Raw genomic sequence first — 19,154 nt, 5'->3', positions numbered from 1 at the left:
GATTATATTTGAGAGGCTTCCATTAAAAAACACCCTCTGGGTTCTGTTAGACAAGTAACTCTTTATCCACATTATAGCAGGGGGTGTAAAGCCATAACACATACGTTTTTCCAGCAGCAAACTATTATCAATAATGTCAAAAGCTGCACTGAAGTCTAACAAGACAGCCCCCACAATCATTTTATCATCAGTTTCTCTCAGCCAATCATGAGTAATTTGTGTAGGTGCTATGCTTGTTGAGTGTCTTTCCCTACAAGCATGTATAAATTCTGTTGTCAATTTGTTTGCTGTGAAATAACATTTTATCTGGTCAAACACAATTTTTTCCAGAAGTTTACTAAAAGGTTGGTAACAGGCTGATTGGTTGGCTATTTGAGACAGTAAAGGGGGCTTTACTATTCTTAGGTAGTGGAATGCCGTTAGCTTCCCTCCATGCCTGAAGGCGCATGCTCTCTAGTAGGCTTAAATTGAAGATATGGAAAATAGGAGTGGCAATATTGTCTGCTATGATCTTCAGTCATTTTCCATCTAGATTGTCAGACCCTGGTGGCTTGTCATTGTTGATAGACAATGTTTTTGTCACCTCTTCCACACAGACTTTACGGAATTCAAAAGTACAATTCTTGTCTTTCATAATTTGGTCCGATATTCTTGGATGTGTAGTGTCAGCGTTTGTTGCTGGCATGTCATCCCTAAGTTTGCTTATCTTGCCAATGGAAAAAGTTATTAAAGTAGTTTGCAATATCAGTGGGCTTTGTGATGAATGAGCCATCTGATTAAATTAATGAAGGAGCCGAGTTGGCTTTTTTTCCCCAAGATTTCATTTAAAGGTGCCCCAAATCATTCTTTATATAATTTATCTTTGTTTCATAGTGTAGTTTATTTTTCTTTAGTTTCATCACATAATTTCTTAATTTGCAGTTTGCCAATCAGTTGGGCTGCCAGACTTAATTGCCATACATTTTGTCTCATCCATCTCAACCATACAATTTTTTTATTCTGAATTTTTAAAGTCTGAATACTTAAATAAATAAGGTATTTCTGTTTAAATGTTCATTTCTAAACCTGTTTTTGCTTTTTCATTATATACTGTGTATATTGCTGAGGATATATATTTTTACAAAATGTGGAAAAAGTAAATTGGTCTGAATAGTTTCCGAAGGCACTGTATGTTGAAGATTGAAACTTAGATAGGTGCTTATGGAATCAAATATACATGTAATGAACAATGTTTTCAATATCCAACTTTATCCTCTTCAATACTTTTTACGGTCGGTAATAAGGTGTTGTCAGGTGGTCATTACTAGGTTATGGTGAGGTCTTATTAACTATGACCCGTACATAAAATACCGGTAGCACATAATATAGTGATCAGAATTATGAACAGCTGATCAGATAGCGGTCACAATTAAGACAACCTTGCAGCATTGGGTAGGTTACTTTCTAAAGGTAATCTGTTAGTTACTAGTTACCAGTCCAAAATTGTAATCAGTAACTTGACTTTGAATTACCCAAGCTCAGTAACGTAATCTGATTACATTCAGTTACTTTTAGATTACTTTCCCCTTAAAAGGCATTAGAAGAAGACTAAAATGTATGTTACCAATTGAACGACATCTATTGCAGGATAAATCAATGTTAAAGTTTACATAGCTGGCCATAAATATATGTTAAATTATACTTTATGGGTTGGTTATGTAGGCTTCTTCTAACCCATTGCTTTCTACTACATATAATATTTAAATTATACCTTTACATTAAAAACCAAAGTCTATCAGAACTCCAGTCATTCCGATAAATGTTATACCCCTTGATCTTCAAGAATAGGACTTGGAAATATGGAAGTATAGATTAGCCAAATTGTTTTACCTGAGCATAACCCCAAAACTAAGGACTTATTAGCCAGCCCTACTCTATTGTTTATGATTTTGTTGTCATGGAGGACTGATTGGGCTCATTGATTCGAGTTGAAAAATAAATGCTGCGCTCATGGAACGGCATGCTTTGAGCACTACTGAAAAGTGATATTTACATGTGAAAAATGAATGCCATGTTGATTTTGCTATAGGCCCATTGTGTACCTTTTTGTTGGTGACACTTTGATATCTTGATAATATTCAGCTGTTTAAAGGGTAAATCCACAAATGTAACAATGACAAAACGGCCGCCCCGACCTCTGTTCAGATGAATAGACAGAGCTATGTATGCAAGGACTGACCATCCATGACATCAAAATTATTGTTGTAACCATGTTATGAGGCTATACAGTGTTTGTTAACATTTACAATGTTTACAAACATTGGAGAAAAGCAAGGTTATATTTTGGGTTCTCATCGAGTTTGACAGTTGAACTAAGCTCATGAGGCATTTATTTATAAGTTCTATTCTTCAATAATTAATGAATATATTATTAGCCCAAAAATTGATGTAGCAACTACAGATTGCCCCTTTCAGTCTATCAAAACTGTGCGAGTGTGAGCATGTGTCCATTAGGCCTATGGATTTTTTTATCAGCATGAATTAAATTGAGCAATAAAAGCCTAACTTGTATTCCATAGGCTGGGATCCGCACTATGCAGCTGTTGCAAGAATGCATTTTCCACTGGCTGTCCACTGGTTTCAAAAACAAAGATTTATAGGCAGCTTAAACTTGAATTATTGGGTTCAAATACACATTTGGATTTGTGAACAGCCATATCCGTAAGGCGCAAATAGGTAAATGAGAGAGCAGCAGTGTGATTCACATCAATGCGCTATGTAGATATCAATAATAAGTGATATATCTGTATCGCCGTAGACTACACCACTACTGTCATCCTTACCTCCAAGCGGTTATTCAAGTTGTATAGTCTTTGGATGCTGACAGCAGTCACATCATTGGAAGGCATACCTTAGTCTGTAGCCTACAAAAGCTTATTCCTCCGCTTTTCCCGCGATCGATCAAACACATTTCGTGTGTCATCATAGTGGTCTCTGACTTGAGGTCAGACTCGCTCAGGTGGAACAAACTTAAATTTGCGCCTTTTTTCAATGCTGGTTTGAATGTCATTGAGAAAACAGAGAAGTGTCAAAGATTTCTTTTACGCAAATATCCTTTCTGAATTTAAAAGTAATGCTTGAAGTAATTATCTCGTTTTTCAAAAGTATCATAATCTGATTACAATATTTTTGCTGATAATTTAACGGATTACAGCTTTTGTTTTTTTGTAATCCCTTACATGTAATCCGTTACTCCCAAACCCTGCCAATTTGTCATGTGGTGGTATGAAACACTCCTCTGGTCAGTAAAAACCCTTATTTTTCAACCAGTTTGCTACCAGAATAAATCATAAAAAGACATCATACTGATGTATTTTCAACCAGGTTTTGCCAATCTGTTAGGCAATAGGAATTTTAGATACATTGATGCAATGTGCTTTGAAATTTAAGTATGCTTGTAAAACATAGGCTACAAAAGTTGTATATGCCGAATCCATCTTGTGCATTAAAACGTCAGACTACCGTAACTACATGGTTATGACATCTGAAATATTAGTCATAGATAAGAAGTTTCTAAGTCATCTGTCTGTCAAATATATCTGGTTGACAAGTTACATTTACAGAGGCCCTGTAATATGAGTTAGCCTACTGCTTGACACACGCTCCAGACAATGTAGCCTATGGAGGGTGTGCATGAGGCACTAGGTCTTACCTCCCGTGTTTGTGCGCTTGGTACAACAGTCTTCCTCGGTCGGAGTTAGTGGTCGTTTACGAGAGTCTGGGGGAACTGACTCCATGTGGTACTGTTGACTGTGATAATGAGGTTTCAAGAATATCCCGTTATGTTCAACTGCCATCATTAACCGACCAGTTTGTTTGAAAATTTCGTTATTCCACCGCGCGGGCACCACATGAATGGAAGAGAGTTGTTAAAATTATCAAAATCTTTCAGTTTTGACTTAAAATGTCTTTACGTGTTCTTGTTTGAGAATACCAAAAAAAAACAGGCAATACAGCGCATTCGGTCTTGCTTGTTCTTCACGAATCTGCTTGCAGTTGGCTGACAGAGCTTCACAGAAAGCTAAATATAAAAATCCATTGAGTGAACTGCATCCATTAGCGCGCTCCTGTCACTTCAAAACCTTTGTGTTGAGGAATTGTCATCTTGCCCGTGATTTACACGCAATAGTCACGGTGACTTTAAATAATTTAAGTCAGTAGTGACACTGATGAACGATCACATCAAAAAGGTAACCATTTGAAAGATTTTCGCCTAGGAAAAATATATATTTTTAAGTAATCTTCACACCATCTTCTAGGATAAACATAGCCTACAGTAAGTCCACGGCAGTTCGGTCGCTGTAAGTGCAGCTGTTGTCTTTGAAGTGCAAGAGGAGGGAAATATTGTTTCAAAGCTGCAAGTAGGCCAAGACCACACTGCCGCTGATAGGTGAGAGATTTAACAAAACGACCCACCAGGCCAGGGCATCTTCTTTTATTTTTTATGCATACAGTACCTAAGATACTGTTTTAAAGGGACATACAGGTCTGCTCTGACTTACTTTACACTGTTATTGTTCTATTTATTTATTAATACTTATTTCCAAGTGAGAAAGGAATGTGTATATATATTATTTTATTTGTACTTTAGATTTTTTATGATCACTTTTCATATGCATCAGCTATTTTCACTTTAAGTTGACTTAAATGGTGAAGATCTCTGTTCCTTATAGCTTATATTCACTGCTCCTACGTTTTTGACTCGTCCGAAAGCTTATACTTTTATATTATCTTTGTTGTTTTGTCTTTGTCTGTAGTTTATCTTAATGCTAGGGGGTTACGAAACAATGTGAACCGCAATGCCTTATTTTTATTTGCTAAACAACTTTGAACCGATTTTTGTTTTTTTTCAGGAGTTGCACTCAATTTCTGCTGATGCCAACTTCTGGAAGTCACAATGGGGCAACGATATTTGACTTCCCCATGGCTCTGAACGCATCCGCTGAGGTCATTACTGTAATATTCATATGTGTAAACATACTGAATTGTAATTGGATGCATTTTACCGCCATATCATACTGTGCTATGATTGGTTAAGACCACCCAAATGGTGGTCATGGGCAGTTTGATCCTGGTTGGCGATAGGTGAACATGCCCGTTATAGCTAGCTAATAAAGAGCTACGTTAAGAAATATCCTGTAGTACTGCATTTCATTATTTTGTACAAAGTGTGCAAAACAAGACAATTACAATGAAAAATACCTTTGGTGGTAATATTCTACATTCGGACTGTGACCCCTTTGGTCACTTTATTTGTCTTGTGATCAGTTACAATGACAGTAAACTTCTACGGGTACAACACCAAACATGAGAATGATGAGTTGCTTGAATCTGGAGAGAAACATATACTTCATTGGTTATCTAAATTTCACAATTCGTTATTATTGATAGGAGGGGACTTTAACCTGTTAAGTCGACCCTCTACTTTTTCGAACATACTGTTAAAAATCGCGCAACATTTCAGTGCCCTGCTACTCAGGCCAGGAATATAGTATATGCATATGATTAATATGTGTGGATAGAAAACACTCAGACGTTTATAAAACTGGTTAAATCACGGCTGTGACTATAACAGAACGTGCGTTTCATCGAAAAGTGCAGGAAAATCTGATCACTGAAAATGGAAATAAATATCCATGCGTGACTCCAAGGAATTGTTCAAAGTGAACCGAATTAAATGAGGCCGAGGTTGCAGTGCCTACAGCTTCCACACGTTGTCTAGAGTCTTGTCATTTGATTCGGATTTGATTATTTTGTCTAACCGAATCAAGGGAATCGATTCCCTCCGGTCTCCGACCGGATGTTTTGGTCGAGCTCTCTCCAAGACATTTTTTCGAGACAGACACCTATAGAATTGACATCGCCTCCTGATTAATTTTATCGCTTATTAACGTGTACTAATACCTAAAGTTGCATTACAAAAGTATTCCGAAGTGTTTTGTGAAAGTTTATCGTCGACTTTTTTAATTTTAAAAAATGACGGTACGTTATGAAACGCTGTTTTTTTCCGTTTATCACACAGTCTTCATAGATCGATATCTAGGCTATATATGGACCGATTTAATCGGGGGAAAAAAGACCCAATAGTGATTATGGGACATCTAGGAGTGCGAACAAAGAAGATGGTCAAAGGTAATGAATGTTTTATATTTTATTTGTGCGGTTTGTGTAGCGACGACTATGCTAATTATTTTGTTTACGTCCCCTGCGGGTCTTTTGGGGTGTTACATGCTATCAGATAATAGCTTCTCATTTTTTAAATCTGACTTGTTGCCTGGATTCACAACGAGTGTAGCTTTAATTCAATACCCTGCATGTGTATTTTAATGAACGTTTGAGTTTTAACTAATACTATTAGCATTTAGCGTAGCGCATTTGCATTTCCAGAGCTCAAGATGGGACGCCTGCGTGCCAGGTAGGAGCAAGAGGTTAACATTGCTATAGATAATTCAATTTAGATGGCCACCAGGTAGGCCAACCAATCAGAATTTGGGTTGAATACTTTTTATGGACAAGTTTGATCTTACTGATATATGGAGAAAGAGATCTCCCGGCCGACGATCATTCACTTGGAGTGACAAAACAGGTTCCAAACAGTCCAGAATAGATTATTGGCTTATATTGAATTGTATTGCTTGTGTGTTACTACAAATATTTGTACTATTCCCCTCACAGACCATAGGGCCATTTACATTGTTGTCAAAATATTTACCCCTGATAACATGGTAAAGCGTCCTACTGGAAGCTAAATAGCTCCTTATTAAATAATTATATAGATAAGTTTGAAGTTAAAGCACTGCTCTCACATTTTTGGGAAAGGGCTTGTTAAGAAAAATCTTATTGCATGAACTGGGAGCTCTTTAAATTTGAAGTGGCCAAATACCTTAGAAAATAAAGGTGATCATTATGAGAACTTCCTTTTCTCAGAGGTCCACAGCCGGCTTCACAGGGGAGGCGAAGATGGAACTGATTGAGTTACAAAATAAACTGGAAAATATATATAGATTAAATAAACTTTATAATATATAGATTAAATAAACTGGATAATGGATATAGATAAAATCAATTGGATAATAGATATAGATTAAATAAACTGGATACAATATATAGATAAAAATAAACTGGATAATATATATAGATTAAATAAACTGGATAATATATATAGATTAAATAAACTGGATAATATATATATTAAATAAACTGGATAATATGTATATTAAATAAACTGGATAATATACATACAGTTGAAGTCAGAAGTTTACATACACATTAGCTAAATACATTTAAACTCAGTTTTTCACAATTCCTGACATTTAATCCTTTTTCTCAGGTTTTCACCTGCCATATGAGTTCTGTCATACTCACAGACATCATTCAAACAGTTTTAGAAACTTCAGAGTGTTTTCTATCCAATACTAATAATAATATGCATATATTAGCATCTGGGACAGAATAGGAGGCAGTTCACTCTGGGCATGCTATTCATCCAAAAGTGAAAATGCTGCCCCCTATTCCAAAAAGGTTTTAACTTGTGTCAAACATTTTGGTTAGCAGATCCACAAGCTTCCCACAATAAGTTGGGTGAATTTTGGCCTATTCCTATATAGGCCTCCTTGCTTGCACATGCTTTTTCAGTTCTGCCCACACATTTTCTATGGGATTGAGGTCAGGGCTTTGTGATGGCCACTCCAATACCTTGACTTTGTTGTCCTTAAGCCATTTTGCCACAACTTTGCTTGGCGTCATTGTCCCTATGGAAGACCCATTTGCGACCAAGCTTTAACTTCCTGACTGATGTCTTGAGATGTTATTTCAATATATCATACCATTTTCCATTCCTCATGGTGCCATCTATTTTGTGAAGTGCACCAGTCCTTCCTTCAGCAAAGCACTCCCACAACATGATGCTGCCACCCCCGTGCTTCATGGTTGGGATGGTGTTCTTCGGCTTGCAAGCTTCCCCTTTTTCCTCCAAACATAACAATGGTCATTATGGCCACACAGTTCTATTTTTGTTTCATCAGACCAGAGAACATTTCTCCAAAAAGTATGATCTTTGTCCCCATGTGCAGTTGCACGTGGTACCTTCAGGTGTTTAGAAATTGCTCCCAAGGATGAACCAGACTTGTGGAAGTCTAAATTATTTTTCTGAGGTCTTGGCTGATTTCTTTTGATTTTCCCATGATGTCAAGCAACGAGGCAATGAGTTTGAAGGTAGGCCTTGAAATACATCCACAGGTACACCTCCAATTGACTCAAATTATGTCAATTAGCCTATCAGAAGCTTCTAAAGCCATGAGATCCTTTTCAGGAATTTTCCAAGCTGTTTAAAGGCACAGTCAACTTAGTGTATGTAAACTTCTGATCCACTGAAATTGTGATACAGTGAATTATACGTGAAATAATCTGTCTGTAAACAATTGTTGGAAAAATTACTTGTGTCATGCACAAAGTGGATGTCCTAACCACCTTGCCAAAACTATAGTTTTGATAGTTTGATAACAATAAATTTGTGGAGTGGTTGAAAAACCAATTTTAATGACTCCAACCTAAGTGTATGTAAACTTCCGACTTCAACTGTAGATTAAAAGCAGCCTGTCTATACAATTGGTAACAGCTCTATCAAACTGAAACATGGCTCTTCACCTAGATTTGAGTTAAACAGAGGAATTTGGCAAGGTTGTATTATCTCACCGTGTCTGTTTTTATAAATCACCCAACTTCTTACAAATTCTTTCAATTATAGTATTCTACAAGGTATTTCCACAGCTGGTAAATAAATTATTATAAACCAGCTGGCTGATGATACTTTTTCTGAAAGACCCTAGTCAGATTCCCATATCGATCAATGTGATACTACAGTCCTTTTCTAAAGCATCTGGTCTATGTCTTAATATTAATAAATGTGAACTCATGGCTATCAAAGATTGTGTGACACCCTCATATGATGCTATTCCAGTGAAAGAAGAGCTTACATATTTAGGCATAACCATTACTAAGGATTAGAACTCTAGAGGCTTGCTAAATTTTAACCCTCTTATTAAAAAATCCAAGAAGAAGCTAAATCAATGGACTTATCTTTAAAAGAAAAAGTCCTAATAACCAAGACTGAGGGTCTCTCTAGGCTAGCATATGCTGCTCTATCTTTATATCTTGACCGTAAAATAAGCAGAGATAGACCAGATGTTTTTGAACTTTCTGTGGAGAAACCGTACCAATTACAATACGAAAAGTGTTGCAATGAACACTTATGAGTATGGTGGGCTGAATTTTCTGGACATTACTGCCTTAAACAATACTTTTAAGATCAATTGGATAAAACAATTCCAAAGAAGACCCACTACTATGTAGAACTTTATTCCTCATCATGTCTTCTCTACTTTTGGTGGTCTTAACTTCATGTTGGTTTGCAATTATAGTATTGACAAAGTTCCAGTGAAACTCTGCTTTTCACCGGGAGATTTTCTTGTCATGGCCCTTAATTTATAAGCATCATTTTTATCCACACAGATATTATACAGTGCATTGCGAAAGTATTCGGCCCCCTTGAACTTTGCGACCTTTTGCCACATTTCAGGCTTCAAACAAAGATATAAAACTGTATTTTTATGTGAAGAATCAACAACAAGTGGGACACAATCATGAAGTGGAACGACATTTATTGGATATTTCAAACTTTTTTAACAAATCAAAAACTGAAAAATTGGGCGTGCAAAATTAATCACTTCATGATTGTGTCATGATACGTTTTTGCCCCACTGTACCTACTTATTAACAAACTTAAGGAAGTTTATTTTTAAATTATTCATAACTATTATCCTGCAAACCACTATATGAAGAAGTTTAAGAAAAACATATATTAAAATTGTACTTTTTGTAATGACCACACAAACGGTGTTGCATCTTTTTGGCATTGTATTCATGTAAGGAATCTTGTAAGACATTAGTAGATTTTTAATTGAACACATTTATGTAGATTTACGCTATAATGGAGAGATGTACTGCTTGGAATCTTTACCTATGAAACAACTTTATGTAAGCTTGAGGTTTTACTCCGTCCAGACGGGACACTGAAGGCCTGGTTTTAACAAGGACATAGTCTCAGTCGGTAATATAAATACTGAACAAAAGTATAAATGCAACATGCAACAATTTCAACGAGTTCACCGAGTTACAGTTCATATAAGGAAATCAGTCAATTGAAATAAATTCATTAGGCCCTAATCTATGGATTCCACACAAGTGGGCAAAGGCGCAGCCATGGATGGGTCTGGGAGGGCATAGGCCAAGCCACTTGGGAAAAAGGCCCACCAACTGGGTTAACAGGCCTAGCCAATAAGATTTCGTTTTTACCCACAAAAGGGATTTATTACAGACTGAAATAAGTTCATGAGCTGAAATACTTTCATCAGCTGTCAGGGTGGCTGGTCTGAGACGATCCCGCAGGTGAAGAAGTTAGACGGGGAGATCCTGAGCTGGCGTGGTTACACGTAGTCTGCGGTTGTGAGCCCTATCAAAGTCCAGGTCTGTGACCAGCACACTGCGTCCCTCTGGTCACACAGAGGTACATAGGTCGACTCACACTATACTCCTGGACATCCCTGAGAACACAATGTACTGACCATTCTGACCATAGAAGCAAAACTGGCCACACAGTGACCATAGACTAGAAAGTGCCTGGACCACCTAGAGAACACAAAACACTGACCCGAACAAAATAGAATATCCTTACTGACCATGAAAAAACTTTATTCAACAAATGACTGGAATTCTACAACTGCAATAAGATATGGGTGTGCGACTTTCATCTAATTCGATGTCTGAGGTAATGTTCTGTTAGTTAGCCTCTCTCAAATGGTTTGCGTTCTATATTAACATACTCTTAGTATCTAATAGCAGACCTGCCAACCCTGTCCAACTTTTTAAGAGTACCAGACGAGCACAGCAAATTGGATTTGGATTTTCTTTCCCCCACCATACTCGTGTGCACGCTGTTTATGAGTCTGATCGCAATTACAGAATTGTACCAAATCAAGTCTATAAAAGGTTGGAATACTTTCTATCTTGACAGCATTCTTTTTACACATATGGTAAAAGTCACTAAAAAGATCCAATCACTAGGGCCAGCTCACAAATATTGGCTTTTTAGAAACGGTTCCTAATCAACACTAAAAAAGCTAAATAATTTTGCAAACATAAAAACAAAAGATCGCATCAACACAGACTGCAAACTGGCAACACAAAGTTTAAGTAGGCTACCACAAAGGGAATTTAAACGCTATTCGCTGGAAGAATCAGGTGTTTCAGCCTATGTAAAGGCACCTATTGTATTTCTTTGTAGGGCATAAATAATTTCAGATTTTCTAAATTGCTAAAATCTCAAATCTAATGCAAAGGCATTTTAGAAGCATTGCCTCTATAGCCAATACCAGACACTCATTCATTCTCAATCGTACAGTCTTCTAAACTCCCGACTCCATTTTATACCAAGATGTTTATATTTATTTTTGATTATACTTTTTGTGACATACAGTTACAGCCTATCAGGTTGCGTGATCCTCATAATGTTACATGGAAAATACAACTAATTGGAAGCAGAATTAATTGTAAACTCAGCAAAAAAAGTAAAGTCCACTAACTGTCAACTGCGTTTATTTTCAGCAAACCTAACATGTGTAAATATTTGTATGAACATAACAAGATTCAACAACTGAGACATGAACTGAACAACTTCCACAAGCATGTGACTAACATAAATGGAATAATGTGTCCCTGAACAAAGGGGGGGTCAAAATCAACAGTAACAGTCAGTATCTGGTGTGGCCACCAACTGCATTAAGTACTGCAGTGCATTTCCTCCTCATGGACTGCACCCGATTTGCCAGTTCTTGCTGTGAGATGTTACCCCACTCTTCCACTAAGACACCTGCAAGTTCCCGGACATTTCTGGGGCGGAATGGCCCTAGCCCTCACCCTCCGATCCAACAGGTCCCAGACGTGCACAATGGGATTGAGATCCGGGCTCTTCACTAGCCATTGCAGAACACTGACATTCCTGTCTTGCAGGAAATCACACACAGAATGAGCAGTATGGCTGGTGGCATTGTCATGCTGGAGGGTCATGTCAGGATGAGCCTGCAGGAAGGGTACCACATGAGGGAGGAGGATGTCTTGCCTGTAACGCACTGCGTTGAGATTGCCTGCAATGACAACAAGCTCAGTCCAATGATGCTGTGACACACAGACCATGACGGACACTCCACATCCAAATCGATCCCACTCCAGAGTACAGGCCTCGGTGTAACGCTCATTCCTTCAACGATAAACGGGAATCCGACCATCACCTCTGGTGAGACAAAACCGCAACTCGTCAGTGAAGCGCACTTTTTGCCAGTCCTATCTGATCCAGCAACGGTGGGTTTGTGCCCATAGGTGACGTTGTTGCCGGTGATGTCTGGTGAGGACCTGCTTTACAACAGGCCTACAAGCCCTCAGTCCAGCCTCTCTCAGCCTATTGCAGACAGTCTGAGCACAGATGGAGGGATTGTGCGTTCCTGGTGTAACTCGAGCAGTTGTTGTTGCCATGCTGTACCTGTCCCGCAGGTGTGATGTTCGGATATACCGATCCTGTGCAGGTGTTGTTACATGTGGTCTGCCACTGCGAGGACGATCAGCTTTCCATCCTGTCTCCCTGTAGCGCTGCTTAGGTGTCTCACAGTACGGGCATTGCAATTTATTGCCCTGTCCCCATCTGCAGTCCTCATGCCTCCTTGCAGCATGCCTAAGGTACGGTCACGCAGATCAGCAGGGACCCTGGGCATCTTTCTTTTGGTGTTTTTCAGAGTCAGTAGAAAGGCCTCTTTGGGGTTCTAAGTTTTCATAACTGTGACCTTAATTGCCTGCCGCCTGTAAGCTGTTAGTGTCTTAACAACCTATCCACAGGTGCATGTTCATTAATCGTTTATGGTTCATTGAACAAGCATGGGAAACAGTGTTTAAACCCTTTACAATGAAGATCTGTGAAGTTATTTGGATTTTTACAAATTATCTTTGAAAGGCAGGGTCCTGAAAAAGGGACGTTTCTTTTTTTTGCTGAGTTCATATCACACTCGCATTTAATTTCTTTCACTAGCAAATGCGAGTGAACTGCTGGCTCTTTAGAGCCCACTGAATGTCCATCTTATGTTCGCTAACGTTAGCTTGAAACATTTTGTGTTTACCTTTCCACAACACACAGAGTCGAAAAGGGATTTGTCCACGTGTTTACGTACAGATGACAGTCGGCAAACTCGGCATCACAACAAACAGGAGGGGCAGACACGGGGTAGCGACGTCGAATAATGATGTATTAATCTCCATGTCCGTTGACACATGTCTGTGTGTTGCAGCTCGAGAATCGGGATGTTAGATTTACTCAGTGGATTTATTTTTTATTAAAAGTTATTTTGTAAAAAAAATTTAAAAAATCAGGCTCTATTCATTCATACATACTTTTAACTCGGCTCTCGTACCTGAGTACATGGACAGAGAATTGCGTAGTTGGTACGCAAAATGCGTGCATGTTGGCAGGTCTGTAATAGGCCTGTGATACTGACCTGTAAACAACAGCCATAGTGTTGGTCACCAGGAGGTTGTAACCAACGACCTCAACTTCTGAAAAAAGTATTTATGTCGCTGTTGTCAATTAATCCTATTATTACATTTCATTTTTTTGTGATTTTTCACAGTTCCACAACGATTGTCAGTGTAACCAAACATTCCGTTTCTCCCACCTCTACATAGAATGTTCAATATACAGGGATGCAAACTGGTGAGGGGCCAAAAAGGTGTAACTTTTTTTGCACTGAATTAATTAATTAACAAAGAATATGATCTACATGACCAGTCTCGTGAACCTAACTCACAGCTAAAAAATGTAAAGAAAGCAATCCAATGTTATTTGTGGGACAGAATTTACCACAAATGACACTCAAGTCTTGAGAAGAAAAAAAAACTAATATTGCAGTTAGCCATGACAGCCTTTATAATAGAACGCTTGTGACCACACACATCTAAATATTGCACTTGTGAAAAAACTAAGTAGAAATAGAATGAAACAAACAGGCTTTCTATTTTTTCTCTATTATAGTGGCCACTGTAGTCGACATTGATCAAGTGCACAAGGCTACATGTGTACAAAAATAATGTTCACCGAGTAAAAAATTAAATAATCACCCCTCACTCACACGTGTAACTGTCAAGTTCAAAACAACAAAAACAATATATTTGGGCTACACTGCACATTATTACAGATGCCTGTGGACATCTGTTCTACAATGTGCCAGCAGAGCATGATACCCTTTGTTGGCTTAATTGATCTCTTTAGGCAGAGAGTACACCTGGCATACATTTACATCATTACATACCCCTTTTTATCCACTGTATTGAAAAAGTGAGAAAGAGATTACGTATGTGGTGTTCCTTTCAACTCTATAGTGGCATCCAGTTTAAGCCAGGCCCAGCTCCAGCTACACTTGATCCCTGAATCCACTCGTTTAACAAGTAACGACTCATTTTCACCTACTTCTCTTATTCTGAAAATTGACCACATACTGTAGAGGGAAAACATTAGTTCACAGATGATAGTTAGTTCGTTGGCTATTTAACATTTCACGGATTGCCAGGGTCCAGAAAGCTACTAACGAGTTATAACTTGAGGAACGGCAAGGATCCGTTTACCAGTTAATACTAGAGCGAATTGGTTAGGTTAGTAACGTTCGCTCACCTGATGTTGTAACGTGAGCTAGCTGACTGAATTTTCACACCATAAACTCAATTATTTGATCAGTGAAGTTGGCTAATGTTGCTCAACATTTTTCTGGCTAACTAACGGATAATTCGATGAAACTAGCAATGGTAACAATACTTGTTCCACCACACTTTCTCCCTCACCTAAAACTTTCCAAATGCCAGTTGTTTTTCGGTTACAGCTCATTAAATACGCTTCATCACTTTCTCGCCCCCATGGTCAGGCTTCTCACCTACCTCTTTGTTATCGTTCAGGAGACGCGCTGCTGTAGCTGGCAAACTGCCATTCCCCTATCCTCTTTTTCCAGAGCGCGCGCTGATACCATAATTAGCTAATTGGTTGCCTCTTCTCTCTTCAGTCGCGTGCTGCATTCTGTTGTTATGTAAACGATGGGCTGAGCTTTGGATACAGCCAGTATTGCCACAAACACGCATCACTCGTTCGCATACAGCCAGTAGTAATCCAAAGCCACCCCCTCGCCCAAACGTTTCTCATCGGATCGACACGAATCACATAGGTCACCTATTTTGGATTCAAAACAGCGGATTTCGCCGAAAGGTGACTAGTTTACCATCCCTGAATATACCAATAGCTCCACCTAGCCCAATGTTAGGCTAGGGAGAGGTTCTGACCAAATGCTCTCTCCTCCCATCTAATCATTTCAGATGGGAGATTTAACCAAGTGGGTGTTTGAGATTGATTGCATTAATCATGTAATGCTCTCCAACATGTCCAGAGTTTTGTAAGGAAATGCATCAGCAAATCACAGGCTGTGTCCCAAATGGCACCCTATTCCTTGCCATTTGGGCGCAACCCTACCCAGATGTCAAAGGTCATAGCAGTGCTGCTCAAAAATACAGTACACTCCCGCCTCTCGGCCGGCTCTGCCCTGGAATGCAGAGGGATGAGCAGCACAGTGGAGATGGGAATGGCCTGCTATACCCACCAACTCTACACCTCTAATCCGTGCGGACGCATGTAAAAACAGACACAAGATGGATGGATGACCACAATGGGAAAAAAAATAAAAACACGGGAATTCAATGCATTCCAAAGTGATGTAGCTAAACATCCAGCCTGGCTTTTTTTGGTTAAAGGGATAGTCCACTCAAAGTACCCCCTTTGTTACCTTGCTAGCTATGTATAGTCATAGTAAGAGAGAGTGAGCAAGGTGGCCACTGTTAGGTTAGGTCGCAAATGGCACCCTTAACCCTATATAGTGCACTACTTTTAACCAAAGCCCTATGGACACTGGTCAAAGGTAGAGCACTAAATATGGAATAAAGTACCAATTGGGGCGCAATTTTTGATGGGGTATTTTGTAAGTTGTGTATAGGCCATCCTCACCAGGTACAGTCTGGTCCACCAGAGCCAGGCCCACGCAGCTGTTCTGACAGCTGGCCGAGAGACGACGACCACCGGGGATGCTCAGCACATCCAGCCACAACACACTGCAGAAAGAGGGAACAGTGAATACACACACACACAACTGAGAGGCAACAGCAGACAGAGGGAACACAAACTAACTTGCTGGGCAGCTCAGGGATGAGTCTCCACTGGCTGCTCTTCAAATTGGTGAAAGGAAGAGTTCTATTGGAGAGAAAAGATGTTTACTCGTCTCCCACACCAAACATTACAAAACTCACTGTACACACACAGGCACATAGGCTTACCTCCTTGTAAAGATTAATCCACTGGTCATGACCACTGAGCAGAAACACTGTCTCACTGCATCCATCTCCACACTGCACTCTGGCAGAGTTATTATTCATGTCATTAACAATGTAAGGAAGTGATAAACATGGTATCATCATGCCAGGCTTTTTTATACATTTTATGTAAATAGTCCAGTGGTCATTTGATTAATTGTTCAGCAGTCTTATGGCTCGGGGGTAGAAGCCGTTAAGGAGTATTTTGGTCCTAGACTTGGCACTCTGGTACCGCTTGCCGTGCAGTAGCAGAGAAAATAGTCTATGACTTGGGTCTGACGATTTTACGGGCTTTCCTCTGACACCGCCTATTATGTAGGTCCTGGATGGCAGGAAGCTTGGCCCCAGTGATGTACTGGGCCGTACGCACTACCCTCTGTAGCGCCTTGCGGTCAGATTCCATACCAGGCGGTGATGCAACCGGTCAGGATGCTCTCGATGGTGCAGCTGTAGAACCTTCTGAGGATCTGGGGATCCATGCCAAATCTTTTCAGTCTCCTGTGGGGGAAAAGGTTTTGTCATGCCCCCTTCACGACTGTCTTGGTGTGTATAGACCATGAAAGTTCGTTGGTAATGTGGACACCAAGGAACTTGAAACTCTCAACCAGCTCCACTTCAGCCCCCTCAATGGTAACGGGGGCCTGTTCGGCCCGCCTTTTCCTGTAGTCCACGATCAGCTCCTTTGTCTTGCTCACATTGAGGGAGAGGTTGTTATCCTGGCACCACACTGCCAGTTCTTTGACTTCCTCCCTATAGGCTGTCTCATCATTGTCTGTGATCAGGCCTAGCACTGTTGTGTCGCCAGCAAACATAATGTTGGTGTTGGAGTCGTGTTTGGACACGCAGTCATGGGTGAACAGGGAGTACAGGAGTGGACTAAGTACACACCCCTGAGGGGCCCCAGTGTTGAGGATCAGAGTGGCAGACGTGTTGTTGCGTACCCTTACCACCTGGGGGCGGCCCGTCAGGAAGTCCAGGATCCAGTTGCAGAGGGAGGTGTTTAGTCCCAGGGTCCTTAGCTTAGTGATGAGCTTTGTGGGCACTATGGTGTTGAACGCTGAGCTGTAGTCAATGAACAGCATTCTCACATAGTGGAAAAGGACAGTGTAGAGTGCGATTTGAGATTGCGTCACGGTAGTGTGTACAATAATACTCTTTGTGGTAAAGCTGGAAGGGGGTGAACTGCAGCTCCAGGTTCAGACAGCTCTCTAAGAAGACAAAGCAATAGGCTATAATCATGTTCACTAGGCACTAAACAGAAGGAAATTATTCATAACAAAGTGAAAGGGGGAGGTACTATCTGAACTGTCCAATAAGAAACTCTTGTTTTCCATCATATAACATTTTGAAACACTTTACTATGGTGTTCTTAATTAACACAACCCTGCAGAACTACGTGAATACCAGAAGGGAATTGTGTGTTAACTTCTATGTGATTCAACTGCAGCGGGTGACAGATAACTTATGTGCAATGAACTCCAGGTTAAACTCTGACCATGGCTCGTAGTCACAGTAGATGTTGAGGAACAGAGAGGCTTTGTCACCAGAGTCCTGGGGGGAAACGAGTGAAGACAAGTGTTATGGATACAGTGATGGATGAATACACTTTCATCTACCAAAGAGAGAGAGAAGTGATCAGGGTCATATTATGTTCAGTAGTCAAGAACTATAAGAAAATGTTCTAAAACAGATAGAAACATGGAGGCACTGTCTGAACTTGCCCATTAGAAAATATTTTTTCCAGTTATCCTACAGTGTTGACTAATGAACATGACCCATGGAGGATATGTGTATGGGTTGGATATGTGTAAAAATCCACTCACTAGGAGAAGGGTAGGGCATTTAAGAATATCTTGATGGACGTTATGCCTACGACCAGCCCCCTGTTTGGTGGGGATTTGTTGATAGCATCAGTTGATACAATCTCTGCATCAACTGAAGAGACAGACATACGTTATTTAGCAAGTTGACTGACGTTACACATTTTGTACACACGCACACACATTTTCAACTTGTATGAGTCGATTAACCTTTATGGCTTTAAGGCTTTTATGGCTTTAAGACCTATTACTTCTGAGCGGATGTGGGCTCTTCTCTTGGGCAGGCGTTTATAAAAAATACAAATAAATCAGTCTTTCTTACAGAGAGCACACCTCACTGTCACTACCAAGTTCACCAGTGTAGCAATAATGCAACAGTAGCAGGATACATTACGGAGCTATCTCATCTTCACCTGGTATGTAGATGTACTTCTTTAGCAACAGGTCTGATTTTCTGTTGGAGGTATTGGTACCTGAAACAGACAACTTTGCCTTTCAGAGTAGCGGTGAGTAACGTTAGCTCTTGCTCTCCAGCCAGCAGAGTCCGTACATGTGTTACTCCCGTACATGTGTTACTCTGGGACAGAAAAAGCGTCTGAAACTATCCTCTGCGAAGGGACACACTTCTTTCCCCTCACGCAGCATGGTCTTGACCTAGTAAATACCATTTATTTCATATTTATTTGCCAAAACGAGTGCAAAACACCATCTCATGTAAATAATCACAACTTCCCATCACCGGCATAGGAGCAATCGAAAAGCACAACATCCGGATGTGGGAGGAACCACGAGTAAACT

The 19,154-nt window shown here is 39.8% G+C and overlaps 1 protein-coding gene across 2 annotated transcripts in view; it reads right to left on the bottom strand.

Annotated features, from left to right (window-relative positions):
- The window catches only part of LOC118390964 (RNA-binding protein Nova-1-like), a 76,804-nt gene extending 60,642 nt beyond the window's left edge, over positions 1–16,162 (bottom strand). For both annotated transcript variants that reach the window (XM_052457718.1, XM_052457719.1), the window contains exon 1: positions 15,064–16,162. The gene's annotated coding sequence lies outside the window, so the exon portion shown is untranslated. The remainder of the gene's footprint in view (positions 1–15,063) is intronic.
- Between the last annotated feature and the right edge of the window lie 2,992 nt (positions 16,163–19,154).

This window comes from Oncorhynchus keta, chromosome 12, assembly GCF_023373465.1.
Source record: "Oncorhynchus keta strain PuntledgeMale-10-30-2019 chromosome 12, Oket_V2, whole genome shotgun sequence".
NCBI classification, from domain to species: Eukaryota; Metazoa; Chordata; class Actinopteri; order Salmoniformes; family Salmonidae; genus Oncorhynchus; species Oncorhynchus keta.
This window is presented reverse-complemented; position numbering and strand designations above follow the sequence as displayed.